Below are 8,526 nucleotides of genomic sequence, written 5' to 3' on the forward strand. Positions count from 1 at the left end.
ATGTGTGTGATGGACATTAATCCTAAGAAAGTGATGTATGTCACCAAGTTCACTCTCATGGAAAATTCACTCTTAGGAAGAAGACATCGCTGATTAGTACTTATTTTAAGCCGGTTCCATCTGTACTGAAAATACAAATTCAACCGAGGAGACAGAGATCATAGAGCAACCTACCATACATGATTCTAATCCAGTTCATATGCAGACTTTTCATCCCATGTATAAGCCACACCAGTATAACCCATATCTTGGAGAGAACAGTCCTCAACTGCCTCACGGAAAGCTCGCATCTGCCATTCGGGTGTAGGATGCATGCTAAAATGCTTGTCAGCTTGAGACTTGAGAGCTTATCGTGACATTCTTCTTAGCTTGCCCAGGCAGTTGTTCTACTTTTTGGCCCAAACAACAATTTTTGTGGTACCATCTATTTGCTTCCTTACGAAATTATGATATTTATATGGCACCGGTTGTTTTTCCGTGTGATTTGTCGAACATACCTTACCTGTAAGACGGTGATTTCTGCAGTACTACCATCTATGTAATGTCATTTTTTTCTTTGGAATTTATGATACTCATGGCACCAATCGTGTAGTCTGTGTGATCTGATTATCATATTTATCAGTTTTGAGTCCTTGAAGAATTTGCGTGATGGCAAAATTAGTCTGACAATATTGGTTCTGAAGATTTGAACCGACTCTTGCCACGATGAATATCTGTTTAAGTATATGGATTATAATCTTTCTCCACGGTTGAAATCAAACACATTTCATGCTGCATGGCCAGGGGCACATGTAGAGTCAAGCAGGTCCAGAGCCTCTGAAGTTTGAACTGACTGACGTAAAGTTTGAAGTGACTGATGTAGGCGCGCACAAATGTGTGAGCGGATGGCGATTACAGTTTGCAGGATTCGCTAACAAACAAAAACGGAAACCAATTTTAAAATTTTAATGTTAGAAAATGAAATGAAGAATAAAAAAACAGAAACCATCGTGAATCGCACGAGATCCGGCCCGACTACTCCGGTGAAGGTCGTCATGGGCTTCTTGCTGGGCTACACGCTCTCTGTCTCTGCTGACCTGAAAAAAAAAACCCTGCTTAACCCTAGACATAGCGGCGACGGCAGCCGGCGGGTGAGGACTAAACATCATCAGCCACGCGAAGTGCAGCGAGAAGGCGAAGCTAGCAAGGGAGGGAAGGGGAGCCGGGGTCTTTGGTCGAGGCGGCGACCGTTGGTAAGCTTTGCGCCCCCCTTCCTGTTGTCCCGCAATTCGGCAGAAATTACTGTTTACAGCCAGCACTCCTTTGTAGTTCGTTGCTCACTCGCTCATAGTTGTGTAAAGTTCATTAATTGTCTGATTGATGCGCTAACACACACGTTTAATTCGTCCTCGGAATTTAAGTGTGTGGCTACAGTTCTTTTGCCGGCGAGGTGCTTTTTTTTATTTCTGCATGTCTATATGTGTATTCAACTTTACATGGATCTCTGTATGAACTTGTTCACGATTATTTGTCAACAGACATGTCATACCCCGACTATGTGTTGGCTGTTCGCCTGTATCCTATTACTTTGTTTACGACAACGTGAGTGTACAGCGAAGGGCTGGTTACACATTTGTATGATACTGTCACACTTCAAACTTGCAAAAGAAGCAGAATTACTGTTTACAACCGGCACTCTTCGCCAAGATGTCATTTTGCAAGTTGATCCGGATTTGCATGCCCTTGTAACCCCAGTTCAGTCACTTGTTTAGTTGTATAAATTATTTCTAATTTGTTTGATTGTTGCACTGGCACACATAAGTGTTGCCCGATGCCATTTAGGTGTGATGATTATTTTGGCGGTGAGGTACTTTGTTTTTTTTACGCATGTTTATATGTGTATTCGACTTACAGGAATGTGTATACAAAATAACAAAATTGCTCATGATTTATTTCTCCTCGAAACAGGCTTTCGCCCCGCTATATTAATATAGCAACCACAGATACAAGCATGCTGGGGCCGCAGCACAACCAGGCCCAAAAGAAACGGAAGAGAAAGAGAAGAGAAAACAAAAGCCGACACCGGTAGCTCGACAAGAACGATGACGACCCCGCAACCGCTGCGTCCTCCGGAGAATGCCCACCACACTCCTAGCACCTCGAACCGCCGCATACCAAAACAGCACCTTCAACAAGGAGAGCGACGACGACGCCGCTGCTGTCCGGAGAATTCTCCTAGGGTTTCCCCCGGTACACGGAAGGAAATGGAAAGGGGGTACAACCGACGCCCTCCAAGAAGGTAAGGCGGCACCCTCGGGCGCCACCGCGTCAGAGTCGGATGATCCGACATGGATTTCTCCCAACCCCAAATCCACCATCCTGGACGATTCGAGGAGCTCCCCCCAACCTACCGCCCACCAACGCACGCCCCCACGGTCTTGAAGTCCTCATCGCCGTCTCGCCGTGGACACCGGCGCAAGGCCTAGAGGAAGAAGAGGGAGACAGCAGGGCCCGGGGTAGCACACCACCGCCGGCGGGAGGGAACAACCTCCGCCGGACGACCACCACCTGCGGTCTTCACGGCAGCCGACCGGACGAAGCAGCAAGGACAAACCAGGCCCCTCTCGGCCCGGCCGAGCCCAACCAGGCCCGTGAAGTCCTCGCCGCCAAGTTGCAGCAGGCCGGCCATGGCGTCGCCACCACCCTGCCACCGCCGACGCGCCTCTTCCGCCACCAGGGAAGCGCCAGGTCGGACCAGGGGCCTACGGCCCGCCAAGCCCAGATCGGGCCCGAAAGGGGGCCCAGATCTTGGCCGAACGGACGCCGCCACCACCCCTCCCGACCGCCGCTCCGCCGCCAACGACGGCGCCGCTGCGCCTCCTTCCACCCGACACGCGGATTCCACGCCGCCGCATCAGACCGCCGAAGGCCGAGGTGCACCGCCACGGGTCGCCCTGCGCCGCGCCAGGGCTCCGCGCTCGCGGGGAAGGGCCGCCCGCCGCCGCCGGCACCGCACAGGCAACGCCCGGCGGCCCGCGCCGGCGGCGGCGCAGAGAGGGAGGGGGAGGAGAGGGCTGGGAGGCGCGGCGGCTAGGGTTCGCCCCTGCTCGCCCGCGCGGGGGGCGAGAGGAGCGGAACGTTTTTTTCCCCTCATGATTTATTTCTCGCTGTGTGCCCAGGACTGATTCCTTCATTTACCAATTCGTGGAACATAAAACCTAAATATGTCAAACTTTCTTCTTGTTTTAGCCCGCAAGTTATTTTAATTGTAATTCTTTATGGCGTATGCCCCATCATTCTTTTAAATGTGTCTTTGCAGGAGAATTCTGTACCAAGGCTTCCTCGCAGGCTGTATTCGGCTTACTATGGTTTCTGAGGAGGTCAATTCAAAGAAGCAAAGAAATGAGGAATGCTTCATTAACCGTCTCCCAAGAGACCTCATTGAGCGGGTATTCTTGAGGCTTCCAGTGAGCACTTTATTGATGTGCGTTGGTGTCTGCAAACCCTGGCAAAACTTGATCTGGGATCCACAGTTTGTCACATTACACCTCAAGCATGCGTCCCGTTTTGCCCTCCTATTCTTCAGAAAAGAGTCTGTTGCAGGCGAACGCCACCCTAGTGACGCAGTCCTGATTGATGAAGCCTGGTCACAGTCGACATATGCAGTGCCAGTGGTTGGGCCTGATGATATCCTTTTGGTTCATGCAATGGGCTTCTTGGCTTATACACAAAGACATCGTCAATCAAGATAGCTAACCTTGCAACTGGTGAATGCTTGCGTCTGGAGAAACCTGTAAAGAATCTCAAGGGTGACCACTTCTCGTTTTATAGCTTTGGATTTCACCCACTGACAAAAGAATACAAGATTACACACTTTCTTGGTGATTGTGTTGAGGTTTGCCCCCAGAACAAAGACAGATTCAATTTCATTCAAGTTTATAAACTTGGTGACGAGACATGGAAAGATATCAGAACTCCAGAAGGCTTAAGCTTGAACTGTGTGAGAAACTCTGGTACAATCAATGTTGATGGAACAATGTATTGGCTAACTGAAGATATGGCAGCTAACTGGCAGCATGCTGTTATGTCTTTTGATCTTGGTAAAGAAAGTTTTGCACGGATACAACTGCCAGCATCAGTACCTGAAGATTGTGCTTCTGGTGGTCCTCGTCGGTATTGGATCAGAGAAATTGATGGGAAGGTAAGTATAGCAACTGCTCAAACTTATCCTTCTCAGCCCAGAAGACTTGTTGGTGAGCTGCGGATCTGGGCACTTGACAATAAAGCGGAGCAAAGGTGGAGCCAGAAATACAATATGCAAGCAATAGATTACATCCCGGGACCAAATTTGGCTCATGGGGAAAAGTTGTTGATGCAGTGCTGTGACGGTAACCTATATTCGTATGAATTGCTTGCGGAGAACGTCACGAGTAAAGTGCTTAAGATGGCGAAGCTGTTAGATTTCAGCCCCCACAAACCTGACAACATGCAATCCTACATTTGTGTGAAGTCACTTGTACGTTTAGATGTATACAAGAAAGCTGGCATTGTGTGTAGGCCAAATCAACGGGATGGCTGGGAATTGGAGAAGTGGAAGGCGTGGCAGCAGCTGATCTCTAAGATGGAAGAATTGTGGAGCCGTGTTCATCAAAAGGAGCATGAGAGTATTGTATGCTGGCTAAATTTGAACTTACCTTAATGAAAATTAGTTTATGAGAAAAATTAACAAATGAGTTAACATTTGATAGGCATCTTTACAACAACTCCGCATACAGCTCAATGGTCTACTACCACATGTATCAGATGATTCGATTCGACAACAAATAGCCATGAAAATTGGTCAAAAGTTTCCAGTCTTTCCAGATCAAGTAATTCCTTATCTATATGAAACTAGCATACCTTTTCATTTCATATTTGAAGAGTGAAGGCATAATGATGCTTAAGTACACTTGAATTAGTGTTGTAACACATGTCTTGAACAAAACTCCAGCAGCCAAGATCCCTCCGGCGGCTTAATTTGGTAGAGCAAAAGCGGGATATAGAAGCTTTACATGCTCGTATCAACAAGCATGTGGAGATTGTCAAGGTAGTACTATAGTGTGTTTACATTTACTAACAAGTAGCAATATCAATTATGCGGATATTTCCAAGGTATAGTACTCCTTCGGATCCATATTGAAGTTGTACTAAATCAGTGACACTTAATATGAATCAGAGGGAGTACTATAGCGTGCTTACATTTACTAGACATATCATCCACGACTGCCCTAAATGCTAAATTAATAAAATTAAGCTATGTACAGGGTGTGACTCAGGCACTCGGCAGCATCAGTAGTATGATCCATAGTGTTATACAGGATCAGGTAAAGATTTACATTTCATTTAATTTATTATTGTTTTCTCTTTCTGCTACAGTTTGCTAGTTCTTGTTACCACTTGTTCTAGTCTGTTCTACAATATGAATATGCAAATTAATTTCTCTTAAAATAAACTAAAGTAATTATGCCATCTATTCGTACCAATAAATGACTTCCACTGTAGAACAATTATTTTTTATCACAAATATTTTAATTTGTTCCAATGTGTATTTATGTTCTTTATGCTAACTGTGCAAGTTGTCTAGCTACCGAGTTTATCGCGCTGTTACATCAGTAGTTAACATATTTTACATCAAATGAAAAATAAACTATTCATCAAGGTTTAAATATTCTGAACCGGGCATTGCTGCATACACTTTATGCTGTGAATCCCTGAACATATCTGTTGATACCGGCCTCTACATGATAACAATTGTTAAAATTTAGTGCAAATAATCATGAACACATCTAGATTTAATTTCACAACATTGATATACTGAATCAAAATACTATGTCATAAATTCAGAATCAAAATCCATTGTACTCCATGAGAATAAAAAACACAGAAAATCTGCTGCAAAGTAATTCCAAACTAAAAAGAACAAGAAGGTGCTCTGTTCATAAGATTTTTATTTTTTGTTTGTATTGATGTATGTCTTGGTTTTGATTCAAATTTTGCATGGCAGTCCATACAATCATACACTATCTGGGTGATTTATTTCTAAAATTAGAAGTGATCATTTGTATCATGGTATCATTGAGAGTCCAGTATCACTACATATGTTTTCCTGTGTTTCTTATCTTTAACTTATTGCACTTGAATATTATGAACTAACAACTTCCTGCTAGGCAGTTTTATTATTTCATCTTGACATATCGCTCATATTATGAACTAACAACTTCCTGCTAGGCCCAGTTTTATTATTGTACTCCATGTTCTTGTCTGCATTTCTTATACATTGCTGGCATGCATTGTTAATGATGAGTATGACTGTGTTAAGAGAGCATGGAATTACACGTTTATTTAGTTGTTGTCAAGTAGTTTGTCAGAGAGGGACGGGAAGTTGTTCAATATCATACATGTTTAAGAGCAGCGAAATCAACATAAGCATAGTACAAGAACAGAGAACAATGGGAGTAGGAAACATGGATGTGTTAGTAAAGGTCGCCGTTTCCACCACATTTCCATTTTCTCTTCTATTTTCAGTTTGGAACACTGAATCTGAAATTTAGCGACATGGTTGATCTTTGCTGTGCACTTTCTCTTTGAGAAATAAACAAAAACGAGGATTCAGATCTTCCTTTTATGTCTAACAGGAATTCAATATTTTCCCTGACATGTACCAGTGTCTTGATCTGATCTCTACTCATGTTTCAGGTGGGTGCATCAAGTTCAAATGCTGTCATTTCCTCTCAGACTCAGAGCGAGGGCGAGGATGCAGTTGAGACTTGAGAGCTTATGATGACATTCCTCTTAGCTTGCTCGGCCAGCTTTTTGGCTCTTTCTACTTTTAGCTCTTTTACCTGCAAAACATTGGTTTCTGCGGTGCCATCTTTGTACGTGATGTTATGTTTGTTCTTTATCTAGACTTTATCATGCTTATTATGCACCTGTTTAGCCCATGTGATCTGATTTAGTAACATATATGTTTATTTGAGACCTTGAAGAAACATGAACTCTTTGGACTGAATATCTCCTGAAGTTATACATAATATCTCGAAGCGCACCTAGTATATGTATTCTCCTCGGCTGAAAGCAAATACTATTTCCTTAGGCATAACCAGAGGACAGGCTTAGGACGCCTGAAGTCTGAACTGAGACTGCTGTAGCCTGCAGGAGCGTAAAAACGGGTGAAGAAGGGGCATGATTTGCCATTACAAATTTGCAAACGCTGGCAAATGATGATTTCCGGTTAGGCCATTAACCTTGTCCGGGTCGCGCACGGTGTCCCAAGTACAGACTTGGAGACGGGAAGGCTATGCCAGATTGGAGTCCTACTTGAATCGTGTGTATCTCTAGCTCTCCTGCAGTGGCCCCTCCGATTCATATTTCGTTCGATCGGGCCCTAGCGATGGAAGAGGTATGAATATGATCCGTTACCTCTCTTCTCAGCATATGATCTTGGTCTGTACGGACACATACATGCCCAGTTTCCGGTTTCCGCGCATCCACGGTGCATATTTAAATTTAGAGAAATTCGCTTCATCTTTTTTAGGACAGAGGGAGCATTTAGAAACGAAGCGATTATTTATTATGATATTTCAACATTCCTGTGAAAATATATAATATGTACATCCATCTTGCTTGGACAAAATGTTCCTTATCACCTCCATCTGCATAGGAGGAGACCCACAAACAAATACTTGGCCTGTCTTGAGTCTAGACTGACTGCTATGCATGACGACAAGTACTATGAATCATCGTCCCGGCTGATCTGTGACCTCCAGTATATCCATATCAGAGGTCTCACAGGTTGCCGGTGTCAGATGGCCTGGAGCCTGGCGAAACCGCAGGGCCTTTTCCGTGCCCAGCAGCAAACGGGGCGAGTAGCGGCGCCCGACACCGTGTGGCGCAGCTGCGCTGCTCTGCTGAGTTTCTTCGTTTCAAGAAAGCGCTGAGACGGATGTGTGTCATCGAGTGTAGGCGATTTGCACAAAAATAACCCAAAAGTGAAAGAAAAGCAACCCTTTTGTGTGGCGCCCCTCTCATGGGCGCCACACATGCCCATGTGGCGCCCGTGCTGCCGGCGCCACTAACCCATCCGACGTGGCCCGTCGACGCTGAGCTGGTGAGCCGATCCGACGTGGCAGGCCGTGTGGCGCCGCTCTCGCCGGCGCCACACTTTGAAAGTGTGGCGCCCGTGGCAAGGGCGCCACACGTCCACTTAAGTTTAGCCGCGCGCGCCCGCCCAGCCCGACCCAGTTTCTTTCTCCTCCCTCTGTTCTTCCTCTCTCACAGGAGGCGGCCGGCTCTCTCTCCCCCCTCTCCCCCCACCAAATCCACCACCAAATCATCAGATCTGTCCGTGGAGATCGTTCCCAACTCGTTCCTTGAGGTAATCTCCTCCGAATCTTTTCCATTCATCCACTAATTTCATAGATCTTGCTAGATTTGGACATGAACCTTAGACATGGAATTTTTTTTTGTGCACTCTATATTTTAGTGTATGTGTTGAAATTCGTAGCCTCA

General features: G+C 45.4%; 1 pseudogene; it reads left to right on the plus strand.

Moving 5' to 3' along the window:
* The first annotated feature begins 1,080 nt into the window (after positions 1 to 1,080).
* On the plus strand, positions 1,081 to 6,826 carry LOC124653695 (annotated as a pseudogene).
* The last annotated feature ends 1,700 nt before the right edge of the window (positions 6,827 to 8,526 follow it).

The sequence above is a fragment of the Lolium rigidum genome, chromosome 5, assembly GCF_022539505.1.
Source record: "Lolium rigidum isolate FL_2022 chromosome 5, APGP_CSIRO_Lrig_0.1, whole genome shotgun sequence".
Taxonomy (NCBI): domain Eukaryota; kingdom Viridiplantae; phylum Streptophyta; class Magnoliopsida; order Poales; family Poaceae; genus Lolium; species Lolium rigidum.